At 36.0% G+C, this 23,310-nt stretch overlaps 1 protein-coding gene across 4 annotated transcripts in view; it reads left to right on the top strand.

Annotated features, from left to right (window-relative positions):
• Window positions 1-23,310, top strand: part of CDK14 (cyclin dependent kinase 14) — a 673,880-nt gene that overhangs the window by 401,674 nt on the left and 248,896 nt on the right. The gene's annotated exons all lie outside the window — the stretch shown is intronic.

Below are 23,310 nucleotides of genomic sequence, written 5' to 3'. Positions count from 1 at the left end.
GCATATTGTAATACTGCTAGGTTTCTTTTTCCTCTCCTCTCCTCTCCTCTCCTCTCCTCTCCTCTCCTCTCCTCTCCTCTCCTCTCCTCTCCTCTCCTCTCCTCTCCTCTCCTCTCCTCTCCTCTCCTCTCCTCTCCTCTCCTCTCCTCTCCTCTCCTCTCCTCTCCTCTCCTCTCCTCTCCTCTCCTCTCCTCTCCTCTCCTCTCCTCTCCTCTCCTCTCCTCTCCTCTCCTCTTCTCTCCTCTCCTTTCCTTGGCTTAGGGATACTTCCTAATCATTTCCTGATTTGCAGATGGTGTACAGTAATGATACTTGATGAGCAGGGGCAAGGACATTTTTCTAACCATCAGCGTGATGGGTTTCTTTTCCCTGTGAGTCTTAATTTGCTATTGTTTTATTCCATGTATCAGGGAACTGTCCCCCCCCCCCCCCGCCCCACCAGAATGTAATAAAAGCTCAAAAGAGAAGGGATCGTGTTCTACATTCAGACTGGTGCTCAGATGATTCTTCAATGGCCTGGATTGGTTTTTGTTTCCCAACTGTTAAGTACAGAATTTGAGTTTCAGCAATATCTTCAAAACCATTGACATCAATCATTCAAAACAAATTGGACAACAAAAAAAGAAAATCAACCCACATTTATTTTAAGATGGTTTAATCTAGCTTAGCTTACATTTTATGTGACATTCCCATAAGTGTCTGATGTATGACACCAACAGGAAGAAAAGATTTGATATTTATAAAAAATGCTTAAGAATCAAATATTTCATGCTTTGAATCAAAAGTTCAGAGAATGACTTTGTTTTTAGGGACCAAGAAGGCTTAAGACTGTTATCAAAAGCATTTTCATAGCACAGTCCTATCCAAGAAAAATTTTTGGTTCAGAGTAATAATTGATTCACACAGCACCTGGGGATTGTTTAATGAGAATTCTCTCCCATGAATTTTAATATTTTAGGGATTGCAGTTGTGTCAATAACAAACCTTAACAAATGAGATGGGGGGAAGCATATGATGATTTTTTATTTCTATTTCTGGTTATTTTTTTTCCAGTATTTTTGAAGTGAAATGATACCATATCCATTATCACTTACCATTTTATATTTAATTTCCTGTTAATATAATTTCTGCAAATACTTGCTACATCTCCAAGGTGTGGAGTATTCTGAAGTGGTAAAGGCAAAAGATTCACTTCATGCTAGTATAGTCAATAGTACTTTTCCTTCATTAAGCTGAGATCTATTTGACTAAGATAAAGCCAAGTTTCTTTTCTGATATTCTTGATTATCACTGTAAGATCATTGATCTAGAGTGAAAGGCAACATCAGTAGTTGTCTAGTCTAAACCACTCATTTGGCAGACGAGGAAACTGAGTCTCAGGGATTTTAAGTGACTTACCCAAGGTCATAGAGGTAGTAAGTGTCTGAGCTGAGATTTTTTCATTGGCTCTCCAGTGTACTCTATACCAGGGCTTCTTAAACTTTTTCCACTCCTGACCCTTTTTTGCCCAAGATATTTTTACATGACCCCGGGTTTATAGGTATATAAAATAGGGATGCATAACCTTTTACTGTTACCAAGTTTTTTGCAGTGCCCACATTTAGTTACCTGACCCCACATGGGGTCTCGACTCACATTTTAAGAATCTGGGCAATATACTATCCAGTCTCCAAAAGCTTTGGTGTATAAAGACATCATCTTTGCATGATAATACACTTTGTGTCATCTCTCTTTTGTTGTTGTTCAGTTGTTTTCAGTTGTGTCTAACTCTTTGTGACCCCATTTGGGCTTTTCTTGGCAAAGATACCAGAGTGGTTTGGCAATTCCTTCTCCATCTCATTTTGCATATGAGGAAACTGAAGCAAACAGGGTAAAGTGACATGCCCAGGGTCACACTGCTAAGTGTCTGAGGTCACATTTGAACTCATGTCTTCCTGACTCCAGGCCTGGCCCTGCAACACCTAGCTGCTCTTATCTCTAAAAGCTGCTTATTACAACTTACAGAAAGACTTGCATGGGCTAAAAGAGCCAACAGTTTCCTATAAGTTAAAAGACATGATTCCTAGAGGTTGAAAATTAAAGAGAGTTAACTTAGGGAACATGGCATTAGGGCCAGACATTTGGCATATGATTGAGAATGAGGAGAACCTTGTAGGTGTTTGTCCCTCTGCCACCACCCATCAGTGCTTCACTGTCACTGGCCCTGAACATGTGGTCTTTGGGGTGACTATTATTGATCCAACACCATATGATGGTGGTGTGCTTTAATTCCCCCTGACTGTGCCTGACCTTCTTTGACTTGAACCCATGCTTTTACTTTATTGTTCAAATTCCCCTCTGGATGGTGCTTGGATAAGGTTTGCATTCTTCCCCCTTTCCCTTGATAGATGTGGTGAAACTTTGATGTTTGGACTTCTTTGACCTTGGACTGAATTCATTGATGGTAGATACTAACGATATTTCTCCAGCTTCATTCTGCCTACTGTATTTCTGACTCTTGGCCTTACCTCTTTTCATCTCGATCTGATGTTTCCTTTCTTCTTCATAGTTCCCTGCATTTTTTTGTGCATTGGTGCTGTTGTGGTGCACATTCAAAAGCACTAACAATAATGACTTCCCATTATTTGGGAGCTGATAAAATCAATCTCTTTCTCCCACCAACTCTATGTCTTTTTGGGCTGTTTGTGCCTTGGTTATCATCAGACACAAACAAGGGATGCAGACAGTAATTGAAACTATTAGATTTGGCTAAAGTCTCATCTAGAGCCTTTAATACACACACACACACACACACACACACACACACACACACACACACGTCCCACTCCCAACCCAATGAGCTGGGCTTGCATGCATTCCTTTACCAAGTGATGATGTTTTTCTCTGTGTCCCAACAGTATGAAATTTCTATGTTCTGCCAGAGAGGTCAGTTAAGGACTTTGGTTATAGACTATAATTTTGAAAATTATGATGGCTTGAAGCCAGTCATATTTTAATAATGGGAGGATCATTTGAATGATTAAACTTGTAATTTACATGGTGAAATGGATGGACATATGAGTGAAGGGGTTTCTCCAAAACCTGCAAGTGCAAATCTTTTACATAGGTTGGGGATGTGCCTACTTTAGATGCATAGGGCTTGGTTTCCAGTTTTGCCCCAGTTTCTTTTTTTTCTCCAAGGAGAGGATGGCTTGGGATCCCTTTGCCAATTTACTTTGAGTGGAGACATAATGGCACCATCACAATAAGACTCTTATTTAAATGGAAGAGTGGAAAAAAATCTGAAAGAAAATCGTAGAACCCACATGCCATTTTGTCTACTTGCCAAGATTATTCTTTGCCAGAAAATAATAACAAATGTGTTATATTTGAGCAGCTGCTCATATTTATTGGCTGTTCACATCCAAACCCTAAAATCGTGAGTTATGTCCTTGTTATGCCTGTCGCTCTTTGTACTCTTATCTCCTAAATCTTTTTTCATTTTTTGTACTTCATTTTCCTAATAATTTTGTTCTGACAAAGCTATTTCATTATATCCCTGCAAGTAGCATCCAGATAAAATAAATGTACTTTTCCATTTAGAACAAAGATTACAGGGGCATTGACTTTAACATAATCAATGACATAAATGCCCAGCTCTCACAGACCTGAAAATGGGGCTGTAATTGAGCTTCAGCCCAGCTGCACCAAAGAGCAATGCAAATATTAACCCATGTACAGTGGTGAGGAAGCAGGTGGCTGTGGTTTCAGGCTCTTTTTACACTTCATTTGCCTTTGTAGGGCATTATGCTAGTAAGTAAAAACTAATGATCCCCATACAGTGTGATATTCTCCCAGTTTTTGTTTAAATAGCCATAGGCAATAAAAATATTAATGAATACACACATGTTAAGATTGTCTTCAAGTGATAGAAGTAGATGGTGGGAGGGTATATTATGGCTTACTGGTCTAAGTGTATGATGCTTAGGGAACAGAAGTCTGGCAGCCAATTTGGCTATTTGATAATGTACCAAGAGGCTGGGATCATCTTTCATCCTTTTCCCTTTATTTCCTTGAAGGAGGATTTCAGTGATAAAGCTAGAGTTGAACATTGCCTCTACTATAACTTTTCTTGATATTTGGATTTAGTAGCTCTTTAAGAGTCAAGCCTGGGGAAAGTGTCTTTACCCATCTTTACTAAGAGGGTATATAAAGTAATAAAAGCCATATTCAGTAGTACCAAGTCTGAAAGCAGTTCCCTGTTTTGCTTATCCTTATAGGGGGAGTCTAGCTTTAGTTGTTGAGGTCATCGCTTTAAACAAGCTTTTTATGCCTTTTTGAGTCTCATAATGCATGCAGGACAGCATCTGTTTTTGACAGCAGTATGCCACCAGGGATAAATTTTTAATGTGGCCAACTGTAAGCCATATTTGACCAAGAAATAAGTTTCTTGTTGTGATCACAAGGCCCCTTTGGCATTAAAAAATACATTGAAGCTACCGTGTGATCTCATATCTCATATAAGTATTCCTTAACCAGGTAAAGAGAGAAATCATATGTCAATTTCTTTCTTTCATCTTTTTAAAGGCTAATTAACATATTAAGTATGCTTGTCAAAGTGTGGGACAAATCACTTATAAATAAGCCTGTCAAATGTAATGAGATTGCATATTAAATCAACATTTTTTCCATTACATCTCTGATTTAAGATTAAAATTAATTTTATTTAACGTTGTAGCAGCTGGGTGGTTGGAGGGAAAAAATGGCATACCAGTCTTAATTGGTTGAGAAAGGTGTCTGCATCAAGGTTGATGCTTTCCATAACAAGAATCAAGGTGTGTGTTCATGGGACTTTTAGAATCTTTAGTGTCCCTATTTTATCAAGAGGTTATGGTTTTTATAATTCTTGTTTAATCACCACACTTACTAAATGTCCAGATTTGTGGAAGAAAGCTGTCTTGGCACCCAAGTAGACCAGATTTATCTTTAGTAATGGAACCTAAAAAAAATTTCTTCCCCCCTCACCTCACTTATAACTTTAGAGTAACATATGTAAACCTATATTTTAGTTTGCCTTGAACAAGAAAATTAGGAAGAAACCAGTCTTTTTGCTGCTATAAAACAAATGCAGTAAATTTCCCAATCCATAAAGCTGTTTCTGCTCCATGTCAAGTCATGTCCCACCTGTATAAATAAAAACTGTCATACATCTTTCATTATAATGTAAAAATGTCTATTACATGGTCTACCCTTATTCCCTGATAGCAATATTATAGTGGGGTTCTGATACTACTGGGAGAGTTGTTTTGAAATAAACTAAGCCATAAATCATTATATTCAGTAAATATCTCTCGAGACAAAATCTGGAGTAAGGTCTGTTTTCCCAGCTCCCAAGTATTATTTACACCGTCTCTTGAAAATAATGTGACAACTCTAAAGAGGTTTTAATAATAATGAGCCTTTGATTTACTTTGACAAAGGCTACCCTTCAGTACCGTTCACTTTCAGTACTGTTAAAATTAGGATGTCAAGGCAAGGACGGTTTGACTTAGACACAGTCAGAAATTGTTTCACCTTTCCTAGAGAAAAGGCTTACCCAAGTGACACCCAGTCTGAGTGATTGCTTGGGGTAGCCACGTGGACTGAGTTCGGTAAACCATCATCAAGTTGGAGACAATCAAAAGTACCAGTGTGATAAATGAAGTTATAAGGCTTGTGATAGTAAGCATTTGTTAAGCACCTACCATGTGCCAGGAACTGTAATAAGCACTGGACAGCCATGCTATCATGGCACAATTCTGTCATCAAAGTCTTATGAAGGGTGCTGATATCCCTAAAGGAGATGCTTGAAAGTATCCCCTGTATTAACATGAATTATTCCAGTATGTCTTTAATTTAGTAGATTGTCTTAGAGATTTCCTATGACTGGAAAATGAACTGTGCTAAAGCCAACCTGATAATAAGTCTAACAGAACTTAACTTTACTCTTCCATCAGTCCATCAGTCAGTCAGTTAATAAACAATTATTATGTATCTACTATATGCTAGGCACAGAGGCAAAAGACAGTCCTTGACTGGGAGGGAGACAACAACCAAACAAATATGAACAAATATGTTATATATAGGAAGACTAGGAAATAATTAACAGAGGGAAGGCATTTGCATTCAGCAAGGACTTTGGAAAGGCTTCCTGTAGAAGACAGGATTTTAGTTGGGTCTAAAGAGAAGAAACAGTGTTCCATCCTAATCTCATCCCACAATTTATTCAACCTTTCCCCAAGTAATGGGCATCACCCCAATTTCGAATTCAACTTTTTAAAAAATCTCTTTCAGGATACCAACCTAGTAGTGGTACTGCTAGGTCAAAGAGTATGAATGGCTTTATAGGCCCTTGGCCATAGTTCCAAATTGTTCTACAGAATGTTTGAATCAGTTTACAACTTTACAAAGAGTGTATTAATGTCTCATTTTCCTCATATCCCCAACATGTATCATTTTCCTCTGCTGTCCTATTATCCAATTTAATAGGTATGAGGTAGTACCCAGAATTGTTTTGACTTGAATCTCTCTGATCAATAGTGAGTTAGGGGGGCAGCTAGATGGTGCAGTGGATAGAGCACCGGCCCTGGAGTCAGGAATACCTGAGTTCAAATCCGGCCTCAGACATTTAACACTTAACTAGCTATGTGACCCTGGGCAAGTCACTTAACCCCAATTGCCTCACTAAAAAAAATAGGGAGTTAGAGCATTTTTTCATATGGCTATAGGTGACTTTGATTATTTTATCTGAAATCTTCATGCCCTTTGATCATCTATCAGTTGGGCAATGGCTCTCATTTTAACAAATTTGACTCAATTCTCTGTGTGTTTGAGAATTGAGGACTATCAGACAAACTTGCTTCACATTTTTCCACAGTTACTATTGCTAACTGTATTACCCTCAATCCTATTCCCTCCCCATGATATTTACTCTATTTTCTATCTTCTTTCACCCTATCCCTACTCCAAAGTGTTTTGCTTCTGACTGTCCCATCCCCCAATCTATCCTCCCTTCTTTCACCCCTACCCCCTTATTCCCTTCCCCTCCTACTTTCCCACAGGGCAAGATAAATTACCATACCCAATTGAGTGTGTATGTTATTCCCTCTTTGAGCCAATTCTGATGAGAATAAGACTCACTCACTCCCCTGCACCTGCCCTATCTTCCCTTCTACTCCATAAGCTTTTTCTTGCTTCTTTAATGTGAGATACTTTACCCCATTCCACCTCTCCTTTTCTCTTTCTCCCAGTGCATTCCTCTACCCCCTTAATTTTATTTTATTAAAGATATCAGAGGGAAGCTAGGTGGTGCAATGAATAAAGCACTGGCCCTGGTTTCAGGAAGACCTGAGCTCAAATCTGGACTCAGACACTTGACACTTACTAGCTATGTGACCCAGGGCATGTCACTTAACCCTCATTGCTCTGCAAAAAAAAAAAAAAAAGACAAAAAAAGACATCAACATGGGGCAGTTAGGTGGTGCAGTGGATGAAGCACCAGCCCTGGACCCAGGAGGACCCAAGCCCAAATCTGGCCCCAGACAGCCAACACTCACCAGTTATGGAACCCTGGGAAAGCCACCCAACCCTGACTGCCCCACCAAAAAAAACCACACACACACAATAAAAAAATAAATGTTTTAAAGATATCCCTTCATGTTCAACTATTCCCTCTAAATATACTCCATTCAGCTGCACTAATAATGAGAAAGTTCTTATGAGTTAGAAGTATCAACTTCTCATGTGGGAATGTAAATATTTAACCTTTTAATATCCCTCATGATTTCTTTTTCCTGTTTACCTTTTAATGCTTTTCTGGGATCTTGTATTTGAAAGTCAAAATTTTCTATTCAGTTCAGATCTTTTCATCACAAATGCCTCAAAGTCCTCTTTTTCATAAAAGTCCCATTTTTCCACCTGAAAGATTATATTCAGTTTCGTAGGGGTAGGTGATTCTTGGTTGTAATCACAGTTCCTTTGCCTTTCATAATATCATATTCCATGCCCTCTAATCCTTTAATGTAGAAGCTGGTAGATCTTGTATTATCCTGACTGTGGCTCCTCAGTACTTGAATTGTATCTTTCTGGCTGCTTGCAATATTTTCTTCTTGACCTGAAAGGTATGGAATATGGCTATAATATTCCTGGAAGTTTTCATTTTGGGATCTCTTTCAGGAGGTGATCAGTGGATTCTTTAATTTCTGTTTTACCTTCTGCTTCTAGAATATCAGGGCAATTTTCCCTGACTATTTCTTGGAGGATGATTCTAAGTTCTTTTGTTGATCATTTTCAGGTAGTCTAGTAAATTTCAAATGATCTCTTCTGGATCTATTTTCCTGGTCAGTTGTTATTCCAGTGAGATATTTCACATTGCCTTCCATTTTTTCAGTCTTTTGGTTTTGCTGTGTTGTGTCTTGATTTCTCATAAAATCATTAGTTTCCATTTGTTTAATCCTAGTGTTTAAGAAATTATTTCCTTCAGAGAGCTTTTGTACCTCCTTTTCCATTTGGCCCATTTGGCTTTTCAAGGGGTTGACTTTCTTTCATGACCTTCCTGCATCCTTCTCATTTGTCTTTCCATTTTTTCCTTTACCTCTCTTACTTTATTTTAAACGTCCTTTTTGAGCACTTCCATGGCCTGAGACCCTTTCATAATTTTCTTGGAAGCTTTGGATGTAGAAGCTTGGACTTTGTTATCTTCTTCTAACGGTGTATTTTGATTTTCCTTGTTACCAAAGAAGTTAGGGTCAGCATATTTTTTCTGTCTGCTCATTTTCCTAGACTATTTTTTGACTTTTAACTCCTTCTTAAAGTGAGGTACTGCTTCCAGGGCACACTGTTCAAAGCTTCAGGGAGTTGCAGGTGGTATGATTTAAGGAGAGATATGTTCTATACTCCCCTGGCCTGTTCTCTAGTCTAAAGTAACCATAGGCCTGTTTGCTTTTTAACCTGGGACCATATTTCTATTTCACTGTGGTTGCAAGCTCTGGCATGCCTGTGCCCCTCTCCCACCTGGGCAGTCACTCAAGACTATTTTCTGGTTCTAAGCACAGGCAACACAACAGTGTTCCACCTCAGTGCTAGCAGAGACCCTTGCAATCTCCCTCCAGCCAACCACTTGACTCCCTCACTGGTCTGTGAGCTGAGTTCCAGAAGTAGCTGCTGCCTAAGCTGATTCCAAGGCTCTGGAGGCCTGATTTGCTGGGGTTGGGGCTGGGTCTCTGTCGTGCAGCCTGGATTTACACTCCACTCTCACACTGGTACAACAGTCCTTTCCTGATGATTTTCTTTCTTTCTTTTTTTTTTTTTTTGGTGAGGCAATTGGGGTTAAGTGACTTGCCCAGGGTCACACAGCTCATAAATATCAAGGGTCTGAGGCCAGATTTGAACTCAGGTCCTCCTGAATCCAGGGCCGGTGCTCTATCCACTGTGCCACCTAGCTGCCCCCTCCTGATGACTTTCTAAGCCATCTTTGGCTGGAAAATGATCTCACCCCATCCTTCTGTGGGTTTTGATGCTCTAGGAATTATCTTATGGCATTATTTGAAGGTATTTGGACGGATCATGGGGAGAGCTCTGGGAAGTCACTGCCTTTCCTCTGCCATCTTATCTTTGCCCCCCCTGATTCTTTCAACTCTAGTTCTGGATTTTTAATGCATTAAATGATAACAGCTGAAATAGGGTTATGAAATGAATTCCAATTTCAAGCTGTTGGTTAGTCAGCAGAAAGGGAATCAGAACTTTTCTCATAAAATACAATCCCTTTGTAAGTATCCACATGCTACTGTTTGTACAGGATCTCAGAATGAAAAATGTTTGGGATCAGTTATTTGTAATTGACAAAATTAATCTTTTTTCTCAAAATGAGAAAATTGTGATCCTAACTTCCATGGGAAACTCCAATGGAAATCTATTGTGATGAAACACTAATCTGTCCTTCAATTTTTTTCCAAGGGTTCTTTCAAATATCCCAATATAAAAGGACTAAACACGGTGAGTTTGGTCTTAACCTCTCTAGTCTTTGTTCTTCTAGTCTTATCTGCCAATGAGAATGATAATGATGATAGCCTTAGTTATCTTAATGTTTGTTGATTGCAAAAATAATATAATGAATATGAAAAGTACTCTGAAAAGTATAAAGTATCATATAAATATAAGACATTACATGCTTATTAGGTTAACCAATTATCCCCCATGTATCCATTTCAGAATTATGGAAGAAATAAATGCAAGCCACTTACCTTTCTTTATGGGAACTAACAATCCCAACTACCCCCACTGGGTTTGTAAGCCCTATTGTGGAAGGGGAGAATGTGGCCTTGGATATGCTATTCTTATTTCTCAAAATGAATTTTGCACTTGTAAGATATTCATGGCCAAGAACTATGTCTTTTCGATGTTATGTATTGCCTTTAGGGCCTAGCACAATACTCATTTATTTATTGATAATTTTATATCACCTTCCATTTGGAAAAATATTTATACATATATATAGAAATGAATATACATATATACATGCACATGTATGTATGTATCTTTATGTGTGTGTCTTCCTTCTCTCTTCTATCCAAAGTACCATAGCTTGTAACAAAATTTTTTTAATGAGGAAAAAATAGGAAGTATAGCCAAATTAATCAATATGTCTGTCACCAATATTCCACGGCCATAGCCTCCCACCTCTTAAAGGAATGGAGGGAAGTGAATTCTATCATCTCGTACCTGGGGCTGAACTTAATCATTCTAATTAGTATTTGAATTTATAGTTTAACACATAATTAAGTTCAGTCTTGAAATTTTGTAGTTATTTCCATTTATATTGTTTTAGTCATTATGTATGTCATTTTCCTGATTCTTTTTTTCTATATTCAGCATCAGCTCATATGTCTCTCTGTTTCTCTGAATTCTTTGTACTTGTACTTCCTCACAAAGTAGTAATGGGATAGTATTATTGTTCCACTAATTTCATCTGACTCAATTTGTTTAGTTATTTACTTAATCAAAGTCCTCTGCTTTATTTATATTTCTGCATTTTTCACAAAAAAGTGATGATGCTATCAATATTTGGGTATATGTGGAAGCTTCCTGTCATTAACATCCTTGAGGTATATGCCTAGTAGTAGCATATCTAGGTCTTTATGTCAGGCATTTTTGCTTTTGTTTTTAGAATAATTCCAAATTGTTTTTCAGAAGGACTGAACCATATAGTAGTTATTAATAAATGCATTTGCATGAGGTATTTATTGTTTATTGATTCAAAAAATAATTAGTAGATTGTATAGATTAGGGACCAGTGTTCAAACTGATGAGTTACTGGATTTTCCTTAGCTCCTTTATATTTTGAGGCTTGAGCACTCCAAAAAATGAGTTCCCTGAAAAATTGAATGGAATTGCATTGTCATTGGAACTAGAAGTGGAGTGGTCTAAAGGGAAGAATCCTGAATTAACAGTTGGAAAAGAAGCCTAATGGAGTCTTGTTCTTTCCACTTACTAGTTAACTTCTTTTTTTTTTTTTTTTGCGGGGCAATGGGCGTTAAGTGACTTGCCCAGGGTCACACAGCTAGTAAGTGTCAAGTGTCTGAGGCTGGATTTGAACTCAGGTACTCCTGAATCCAGGGCCGGTGCTTTATCCACTGAGCCACCTAGCTGCCCCTACTAGTTAACTTCTAATAAGCTCACTTTTTCTATATGTAAAATAGCAAAAATAATATCTCTCAGAAGATAGATATAAAGATCAAATAAGATAAAGCACATGAAAATTCCAAGACACCACAATATCAAATTTTATCAAAGAGATTTTTTTAACTTTATAGGAAACCAACCTCAAACCATTATGAATATAATTAGAGTTTTTATAATTCTGTTAATAGCACTGACAGAGGTTGGATGACTCAATGAACCTCCTGTATTCTTAGGAGTACAGGAGGCAGCATTTTGCTTTTGGTGGTTTTTATTTCTTTGTCTAAGTCCATAGGAACTTCACAAAGTATATGAAGGATGTTGGCTGTTGGTACCAGGGTAACAGGGTATACCTTTGAAAGACCATTTTGTTTCCATTTCTAACCTTAGCTTGTCGTCCTTTAACTTTTACTCATTTCGCCATAAGTTTTGTTTTGGAAGAATTGGAGGTAACTGTAATAAAAAAATAAATTTAAAGTTTCTGAATAAAGAATACACACATACATATGTGTTCATATATGTGTATGCATATGTACACACATAGGTGATAGGATCAAGTCGGTAATTTATTAGCCACCTACTATGTGCAGGTACTGGTCTAAGTGCTGAACATACAAAGAAAAACAAAATACAGCCTCAAGGAGTTCATAGTCTAAAAAGGGAGACAGCATATAAACTACTATGTACAAGTAAGCTATATGCAGAACAAGTTGGAAATAATAGAGAAAAGGCACTATAATTAAAGGGAATTGGGAAAAGTTTCTGATAGCTGGTGGGATTTTATCCAGTACTTGAACAGAGACAAGGAAGCCATGAGTGAGAGTATTCTAGGCAAAGGATACAGCCAGTGAAAATAGCCAGAGTTAGAAAATAGAATATTTTATTCAAGGAACAATAAAAATGTCAGTGCTACTGGATCTCAGAGTATATTGGAAGGTATAAGGTATAAAAGACTGGAAAGGTAGGGGGGGCAGTTTGTGAGGTCTTTCTTTATGTAGCACTTGTGTATCATCATATTTTATCCTCAGAAGGTTTTTGTCTAGAAAATGATTCCTAAAAGTCATATCAGCACTATGAAGGGATGTACAATTCTATTTTTTAAAGGTGGAAAAACTGAGGCATCTAAATGTTGATGATTTGGGGTTTGGGCTAGATAGTCATTAGGTTAAGAGTTCAGACCTTTAGAAGATTGAAGTAATACTCCATTTTGCACCAACCAGTAACTCAATGAAGGCACTGACTTTGTAAGGAACTGTCCTTGGTCCTACCTATACAAAGACAGAATGAAACAGTCCTTGCCTTTTTTTGAGTTTGTATTTTACTGGTGTGTGTGTATCAGGGCAATGAGGGTTAAGTGACGTGTCCAGGGTCACACAGCTGTGGATATAATTTTTAAACACGCGCGCACACACACACACACACACACACACACACATACACATTTGAGGAGACAGGAGAAAGCAGTAGCAACTGAGAGGATCAGCAAAGAATTATTAGGAGACTCGTAGTATTTTTGATGAGATGATGAGGGTTCACACCTTCATAGTAGCTATATGGGTGGAGAGATGTTTTCTAAATGGAATTGATAAGACCTGTCAACTCATTGGATGGAGAAGGTGTTGAGAACCAAGGAAAAGTCAAGGAGGACTTTAAAACCAAAATTAGGTCCCACTACCCCGCACAGAAATAGAAAAGTATTGATAAAGGAGTGGATTTCGGCAAGGAAAGAGGATAATGAGCTCATTTTCAACATGTAGTGTTTGAGGTTCCTAAAGGAAATCCAGGTGGTGGTGTTGAACATATGTTTTGTGATGCTTGAATCAGGAGAGAGATGGCTACACACATCTGATTATTATTAGCACAGAGATAATCATTGAAGGCATAGAGCCTGAGGAAATAACCAAGAGAGAAAGTATTGTGAGAAAAGAAAGGAGGGATTGACCAAGACCATTAGTTGAAACTGTTAGTGGGTGAGACTTGGGTGAGGAAATAGCAAAGGTGATTGAGGAGGAGGAGGAAGTAGGAGAACTAGGAGAATCAATTCTATTTACATAAACTTTTGAGATTTTATTTCAGGAAGCTCACAAACTTCAGGGGAAATTTCTCTTAAGTGGTCTTACATTAAGCAACTGATCTGATGAGACTTATACCCTTTCCCCTTTATTGTCCCACTTAATAAGAAAACTAATGATGTTTTCCTGACATTTAGTTTAGTAATGTTTTATTTTTTACATTTGTATTTCTCTTGAACCATCCTCATTTAATATTCTACTCACGTTAAAAAAAAAACTTACAGCTAGTTTCTGACATTTCAACTCATCTTCTGTAGATGTTCATTGTGGTTAGATGACTGTTTTCCCAAGCAGGCCCATTTTTCTAGGCCCTTCACTGTCCTGTTTGTTTGTTTCAGGTTCCAAATATTTTTTTCTCCCACTGAAACTGTAGCATCCATGACTATCAGCAAAGATTACAGTTTTCTAAAATGTTTTTTTACTTTTTCTCTACCCCAAACTACACATTTCTGAGTAATGACCTCAGTTTGATCTGCATCCCTGCTATTATTTGTCACACACACATAATAATAAATGATAACTACGTGCTGAAATGAATAAAATAGTGGACATGGAGTGAGAAAGACCTGAGTTCAAAACTTTACTAGTTGTGTGATCCTGGGCAATTCATTTAAATTCTCTTACTCTCAATTTCTTCAACTGTATTATGGGGCTAATAATAGTACCTGCTTCAAATCATTGAGTGTTATGAGGATTACATGATATAATATTCATAAAGTGCCTTGTAAGCCTTAAAGCTTGACATAAATAATATTATTATTAATATTATCATCACCATCAACTATATATGTATATGAGCATACTCTATGCATACACATATATACATGTATATATGTTTACTATGTTTTTATATATGTATATATATGTATTTATGTTGGGAATGACTTGCAATCTGTATGTCTGAAGAACAGTGAAATCAATAAGATTATAGATCCATTTGAATATTGAGAATAATTAATAATCATGATGATGATGATGGCAATGACATGTATATAGACCTCCAACATGTTGAGTGAACAGGCTATGGTGTACTTGGGGCAATACATTGACCAGAGTAGTTTAAAATGAATGAATGTGAATGCTTTGCAATTTGCATCATTGGAGGAAATATTCAAATCTATGACATCACAAATGTATTTATTAATTTGAGTATATGTTTATTAGCATTCAGACAAAAGCATTAAACACTCTTCTAACACTAGTATTTGTCAGATGCTTTGGAAAGGCTTATTCATCACCATGAAAATCCAGGATTACAAAAGTAGAAACTGACAGAGATTAAATAAAATGGCCAGTGTCTCATACCCAATCAACAATGGAACCAGATTTAGAGCCTGAGACTTAAGTCCACTGAACTATATTGCTTTTCTGTGTTTCATATATATATATATATATATATATATATATATATATATATATATATATATATATATATATATATATATATATATATATATATATATATATGTACACACACACATACACGTACATATATGTGTGCATGTGTATATATATTCTATAAACACACATCTACATGCATATATATGTATTTGTATATGTATGTGTCTCTATATAGACCTTTTTTCTTTCTTTTCTAATATTAAATTTTAGATTACTTTTATTTTGCAGACCTGCTAAAAGTCCAACCTATTATTATTTCATATCATTCTCTCTCAAAACAGCAGCCGAGTCCTCTTCTCCACAAAATTCAGTTGTTTTATTTTCCAGCTGAGTAAATGGCTTCTATCCAAAATCTTTTTTTCCTTCCTTAAGAGCTAAATTCTGTGTATAAGAATTTGACTAAGATATATTGTGCCTATCTGTGCCTAATGAAGCACTAACCAAAGTAAATGATGAGTGACAGTTTAATCAATCCAATTCTGTCAGTTGGTACCAAGGGCATAGGGAATATAATTTTTTAATCTCTTACTTTTCAAATACATTGAATACCCATATGGGAAAAAATCACTACTGTTCTGGATCCTGAATTTTCCTTACTGGTTATATTTTGATTATTTTTGATCCCTTGGAACCAGACTTCAGAGAGAAATAACGTAGCTTTTTGGCTAGATTTGCAAATATAAACACTAATTTTGGTGAAATGACACAAATGCATGCTTGGCTTTGTGGACCAAAAACTATTTGTTATTGTGAGTAATCATGTGTTTCAATGAGCCTTAGCTAAATACAATTATCAAATAGGGTGGCTTTTTTTGGGGGGGGGGTTGGTTTGTTTTTTTTGGTGAGGCAGTAGGGGTCAAGTGACTTGCCCAAAGTCACACAGCTAGTAAGTGTCAAGTGTCTGAGGCCAGATTTGAACTCGGGTCCTCCTGACTCCAGGGCTGGTGCTCTATCCACTGCACCACTTAGCTGCTCCAAATAGGGTGGCTCTTGCTGAACATTACCAAGCAATATGGCACCCTATGTTCAATTAAGGGTTTATGTGATACTGCAAAGAAAATTGTTTCACTCCTCTGAAAGTTGTTTTTGGGTTAGTATATAGCCCATATGTGGAAATCTTGCCATTTACAGAAGAAAACAAAAACATTGGACTAAATGGAATAATGAGTTTTTAAAAGCAGAATGTCTGTCTCCTTTAGAAAATCTTTGCTGATAAAAGAAGAAAAAGGAATGAAAGGAATTAGAATAGGCAAGGAGGAAACAAAACTATCACTCTTTGCAGATAGTATGATGTTATACTTAGAGAATACTAGAGAATCAAGTAAAAACTACTTTAAACAATTAACAACTTTAGCAAAGTTACAGGATATAAAATAAACCCACATAAATCATCAGCATTTCTATACATGACCAACAAAGGCTCAGCAGCAAGAGATAGAAAGAGAAATTCCATTTAAAGTAATGGTAGACAATATGAAATACTTGGGAGTCTACTTGCCAAGACAAACTCGGGAACTATATGAACACAATTACAAAACGCTTTTCACACAAATCAAATCAGATCTAAATAATTGCAAAAATATCAATCATTCATGGATAGGCCGAGCTAATATAATAAAAATGACAATTCTATCTGTTACTAGAAAATAATGAAATACTTTTATGATTAAAAAAACAACAGTCTTTGCTGGTGAAAGACATACAAACTTTGAAAATATCGATGGTCCTGTGACCAAAATCAAAGGTGAAAAAACAAAGGAACTCAATTGTTTCCATTGAACCTTTGATTTTAGAATTGGGAAAAGCCTTTGTGTGTCTTACTCCCCATCCCCCATCCAGTGTCCATTTTACAAGCAATAAAATTGAGACTTGGAATTAGAGTGTCAGTGACATTTCAGGGGCACACAGCAAATAAATGTCTTGAGGGACAATTTGAATACAAGTCTTCCTCGGTCCCAAGTCCAGAATTATACACACTATACCACTTACCAGACTAGCTTTTACCTGGACAGTGTTTTGTTATTTTGCTTAGCTTGGGTTAAAAGTTACCTGAGATTTGATCACCTTTTAACCCATTTGTAAAATGTGTTGCCAAAGTATTTGGAACCTACCTGACAACTTACACTAGCAGGTCCAAATTTCAGACACTGGACATAAGAATCAGAAGATCCAATGCCAAATTCTTATTCTGTAGTTTCTACCTGTGTGATCTCATGCAAATCAATTTCCCTCTTTTGGCTTCTCTTTCCTTTTTTAATGGAATGAATGGAATAGATGACTTCTCAGGTCTCTTCTACCTTTATATCTCATTCTATGATATCCATTTGTGATTGGGCAGATTTCTCTGTATTGTGTATTAGTCCATTATGTAAACACAGAGTTTTAGAAATTTTCAGACCTCCAGTGAACCTTAAAGGTATTCTTGTCAAGGGATAGGAAAAAATATGCAAAATCACTCAATAGACAAATGTGTTGCTGTTGAGTTGTTTCAGTTGTATCTGACTCTCCATGGCTCCATTTGGGTTTTTCTTAGCAAAGATACTAGAAGGGTTTGCCATTTCCTTCTCCAGCTAGCTACAGAAATTAAAACAATTCTTTAATAGATAAACAACTGGCAAATTTGATTAGAAGAAGGTCAAATTACCAGTATCAAAAATGAAAGAGGTAAAATAGATCATTTTGATTATATAAAGTTTTTAAAAGTTTTGAAAGTTTTTACACAACCAAAACTAATGTAACCAAGATTATAAGAGAAGTAGAAAACTGGGAAAGAATTTTTAAAACAAGTATCTCTGATAAAGGCCTCATTTTTCAAATATATAGAGAACTGAGTCAAATTTATAAAAATACAAGTCATTCCCCAACTGATAAATGGTCAAAGGATATAACAGACAGTTTTCAGACAAAGAAATCAAAGCTATCTATAATCATATGAAAAAAGGCTATAAATCACTATTGATCAAAGAAATGTGAATTAAAACAACTCTGAGGTATCACCTCACACCTATTAGAGTGACAACTATAACAAAAAAGGAAAATATTGGATGTTGGAGGGGATGTGGGAAAGCTGGGACACTAATACCAGCAATACCACTGCTAGGTTTATATCCCAAAGACATCCCCCAAAAGAGAAAAAGTCCTATTTTTACAAAAATATTTATAATAGCTCTTTTTGTGGTGGTAAAGAATTGGAAATTAAGGGAATATCCATCAATTGGGGAAAGTCTAAACAAACTGTGGTATATGATGGTGATGGAATATTATTGTGTTACAAGAAATGACAAGCAGGATGATTTCAGAAAGGCCTGGAAAAACTTGTAGGAACTGATGTATAGTGAAGCAAGCAGAACCAAAAGAACATTATGCACAGAAACAGCAATATTGTTTGATGAAGAAATGTGAATGACTTAACTATTCTCAGCAATACAATGATCCAAGACAATCCCAAAGGACTAATGATGAAGCAGAACTGATATTGATTGAACACAGACTGAAGCATGTTATTTTTACTTTCATTTTTTCTTTTATTAAAGTTTTCTGATTAATATGGTAATGTTTTATATAATTACACATGTATAACCCACATCTGATTGCTTACCATCTCAGGGAGGTAGGGTGGGAAGGAAGGAAGGAGGGATAATATTTAAAAGTCAAAACTATAAATAAAAATTTTTATTATTAGAAAATTTAAAAAAATGAAAGGGGTGAATTCACCACCAATGAAGAAGAAATTAGAGAAATCATCCAAAGCTATTTTGCCTAATTAGATGCCAATAAATATGACCATCTAAAATGGATACATATCTGAAAAAATGTAAATTGCCCAGATTGTCAAAAGAGAAAATAGAAAACTTAAATAACTCCCATCTTAGAAAAAGTAATTGAATAAGCATCAGTGAACTCTAAGAAAAAAATCGCCAGTACCGGATGAGTTCACAAGTGAATTCTGCCAAACATTTAAAGAATAATAAATCCCACTACTGTATAAACTCTTTGGGAAAATAGACAGTCCTACCAAATTCATTTTATGATACAAATATGGTCTCAATACCTAAACCAGGAAGAACAAAAACAGAAAGAAAACTATAGATCAGTTTCCCTAATGAAGATTGATGCAAAAAGTTTAAATAAAATATCAGGAAGGAGATTACAGCACTATATCACAAGGATCATAAACTATGACCAGGTAAGATTTATACCAGAAATGCAGAGCTAGTTCAATATTATAGGAAAACTATCAGCATAATTGACCCTGTTGATAACAAAACCAACAGAAATCATATGATTATTTCAATAGATACAGAAAAAGCTTTTGACAAAATATAATACCCATTCCTATTTTTAAAAATACACTAGAGAACATAGGAATTAATGACACCTTCCTTAAAATGATTAGTATCTACCTAAACCCATCAGTAAGCATTATCTGTAATGGGGATAACCTAAATCCTTCCCAATAAGATCAGGCATGATGCATATTAAAGTAGAAATGCTAGCTATGGAAATAAGAGAAGAAAAAAATTGCAGGGTTTAGAATAGGCAATGAAGAAACAAAAATATCACTTTTTGCAGATGATATGATGGTATACTTAGAAAATCCTAGAAAATCAACTAAAAAAGCCAGGTGATTAAGTACTTTAGGAAAGTCACAGTATATATGAAAAACCCAACTAAATCATCAGCATTTCTATATATTACCAACAAAGTCCAGCAGCAAGTGGTAGAAAGAGAAATTCCATTTAAATAATTAGAAACAATATAAAATACTTGGGAGTCTACCTGCCAAGACAAACCCAGGAACTATTTGAACACAATTACAAAACACTTTTCACACAAAGTCTGAGCTAAACAATTGGAAAAATATTAATTACTTATGGGTAGGATGAGCCAATATAATGAAAATGACAATTCTACCTAAGTTCATTTACTTATTCAGTACCATACCAAACTACCAAAAATTATTTTATAGAGCTAGACAAAATAATAACAATTCATCTGGAAGAACAAAAGAATATCAAGGTACTCAGTGGGGAAAAAAGTGAAGAAATGTGGCCTACCTGTACCAGATGTCAAATTGTATTATTAAGCAGTAATCATCAAAACCATATGGTACTGACTAAGAAATAGAGTAGTGGATGCATGGAATAGATTAGGCACACAATACATTTTAGTAAATGACCATAGTAATTTAGTGTTTGATAAACCCAAAGATCCAAACTTTTGGGACAGAAACTTACATTGTGACAAAGACTGCTAAGAAAACTAGAAAACAATACGGCAGAAACTAGATATAGAGCAGCATCTCACACTTTATACCATGATACAGTCTAAATGGGTATGTGATTTAGATGTATAGGGTGATACCATAAGCAAATTAGGGGAGAATGGAATAGCTTACCTTTCGGGAATATGGGTAAGGGAAGATTTTAAGAACAAACAAGAGATAGAGAATATTATGAAATGTAAAATGGAAAATTTTGATTACATTAAATTAAAAAGATTTTGCACAAATAAAACCAATGTAACCAAAATTAGAATTAAAGTAGAAATTTTCTCTGATAAAGGCTTCATTTCTCAAATGTATAGAGAACTGAGTCAGTTGATGAATGTTCAAGGGATATGAACAGTTTTCAGAATAAGATACCAAAGCTATCTATAGTCATATAACATACCATCTAAATCATTATTGATTAGAGAAATACAAATTAAAACAACTCTGAGATATCACCTCATATTTGTCAGATTGGATAATATGACAGAAGGAAAATGATAAATTTTGGAGGGCAAGTGGGAAAATTGGGATATTAATGCACTATTGGTGGAGTTGCAAACCAGGCCAAACACTCTGGAATGCAATTTGTAACTATATCTAAACAGCTATAAAACTGTGTATACCCTTTGATCTAGCAATACCACCAATGATTTTGTATCCCAAAGAGATAAAAAAGGTGTGTGTGGGAAAATCACCTATTTGTGGAAGGGTATTTATAGCAGTTCTTTTTGCAGTGGCAAAAAAAGGAAATTGAGGAGATACCCATCAATAGGGCATAGCTGGGAATAGCTGAACAAATTGTGATACATGAATGTATTGAATACAATTGTGCTTTAAGAAATGATGAGCAGAGAGATTTCAGAAAAACCTTGAAAGACTGATAAAAAATGAAATGAACAGAAACAGAAAAGCATTGTTCACGGTAACATTGTACTAAGAACAACTGTGAATGACTTAGCTGTTCTCAGCAATAAAATGATCCAAGACAGTCCTACAGGGTTCATGATGAAAAATGCTATCCACCTCTAGAAAAAGAACTGATGGCATCTGAATGCAGACCCATGCATGCTATTTTCTCCCTCTGCCTCTCTCTCTCCCTCTTTCTCCCTCCCTCCCTCCTTTCTTCCCTCCCTTCCTTTCTCTCCTTTTTTGAGTTTCCTCCCACAAAATGACTATTATGGAAATATGTTTGACATGATTGCACATATATAACCTGTATCAGGAGACAGAAGAAACTTGGAACTTGAAGCTATAAAGCAATTTGGAATGACTCTTTAAAAGTTATCCCCAGAGAGATCAAAGAAAGAGAAAATAATTATCTATATAAAATATAGTACAAGTGTACAGAATAAAAGAACTAAAAATTAAGGGATGTATCCTTCAATTGGAGAATGTTTGAACAAGTTATGCTATATAAATATAATAATAGGATCTTACTAAGTTATGTGAAAGGGAGAGTTTCAGAGAAACTTGTGAAGACAAATTAACTAATACAGAATGAAGTGAGCAGTACTTGGAACATGACAACCATAAATTTTAAAAAGTCTATGTAAATTTTAAAAAGTCTATGTAAATTTTAAAAAGTCTATGTCCTGACGATGAGATGATGACCTCATCTTGAAGAACAAGTCGTAAACTTTCAGACATGGCCAAAGTAGGGATTTGGGGGAGGGGCATATTTATTTTTGATTTAGTGGTTTTGTTTTTTTCCTTTCTTTGTTTATAAATTTGGCAAGGAAAGGCAGAAAGGTTAGGAGAGGGAGTTTGGAAAGGGTGACCAAAATGGAGGGAGTAGGACACCAAAGGAAGAAGAAACATAAACAAAGAGGGTGATTTAAGCATTTTTTAAAAAAATTTGGGGTTGAAAACAGAAGCAGTCTGTTGGAGACCTCTGATAGGCAGTTGATTCAGCTTTAAAAATAGTATGTTGAATTTTTGTTTACTTGAACAGAGGAAGAACCAGCTCAGTGTGGTATAGATTTATGACTGCATGTGCAAACCTTTTTCTCTTCCACTTGTACATGGATATGCTCAACTGATTTGGCAATTGCTAAAGAACAAACTAAAAAAAAAATTTGCAACCCCTTGAGTTTTGAGATTAGGAAACTGAAGCCATCAAGCTGAAGTAACTTGTCTAACATCACTTAACCTTTTCTGTTTTCATTCTCTCTCCCCCTCGCTTTTTTTTTTTTTTTTTTTTTTTTTTTTTGCTGCGGGGCAGCGGGGGTTAAGTGACTTGCCCAGGGTCACACAGCTAGTAAGTGTCAAGTGTCTGAGGCCAGATTTGAACTCAGGTCCTCCTGAATCCAGGGCCAGTGCTTTATCCACTGCGCCACCTAGCCGCCCCTCCCCCTCACTTTTACATATGATTATAATAAGCTAGGAAAACTTAAAGTGGAGATATGCAGGAAACCTCACTTTATGCAGCACAATTGATTTAGGAAGCTGTGGGTTGTTAGCTGAAGACATAAGGTAGGTTTTTATTGTCAGGTCTCATAATAAAGTAAAGAGGATTTTGAGTTCTTAATAGCCATTCTAGCAAAGTGCCTTCTTTAGTAGATACTAATAAGTTAGAAAGACTTCAGGTATGGGTCTGATAACAATAACTCCTTTCTGAGGATCATTTTAACTTTATAACTTGATCACCAACTTAACGGAAGGTTTGTTTTCTTTCCTCCCTACTTTTGCTCCAAATTTCCTAAGTTTCTACTATTTAGGATATATTTGGTCTTGTTTGGGGGCAAGGATGGGGAAGTTGTTTCTTTATCGATTACTTCATTTCAGTGTAACTGATTTCATTTTTAAGCTTTTATATTTTATTTTGTATATATTATGTATTGTATTTATGTATTTTAGTTTATACATTTAAAT

This window comes from Dromiciops gliroides, chromosome 5 (assembly GCF_019393635.1).
Source record: "Dromiciops gliroides isolate mDroGli1 chromosome 5, mDroGli1.pri, whole genome shotgun sequence".
Taxonomy (NCBI): domain Eukaryota; kingdom Metazoa; phylum Chordata; class Mammalia; order Microbiotheria; family Microbiotheriidae; genus Dromiciops; species Dromiciops gliroides.
The sequence above is the reverse complement of the archived record's forward strand: the minus strand, read 5'-3'. Positions and strand labels throughout refer to the sequence as shown.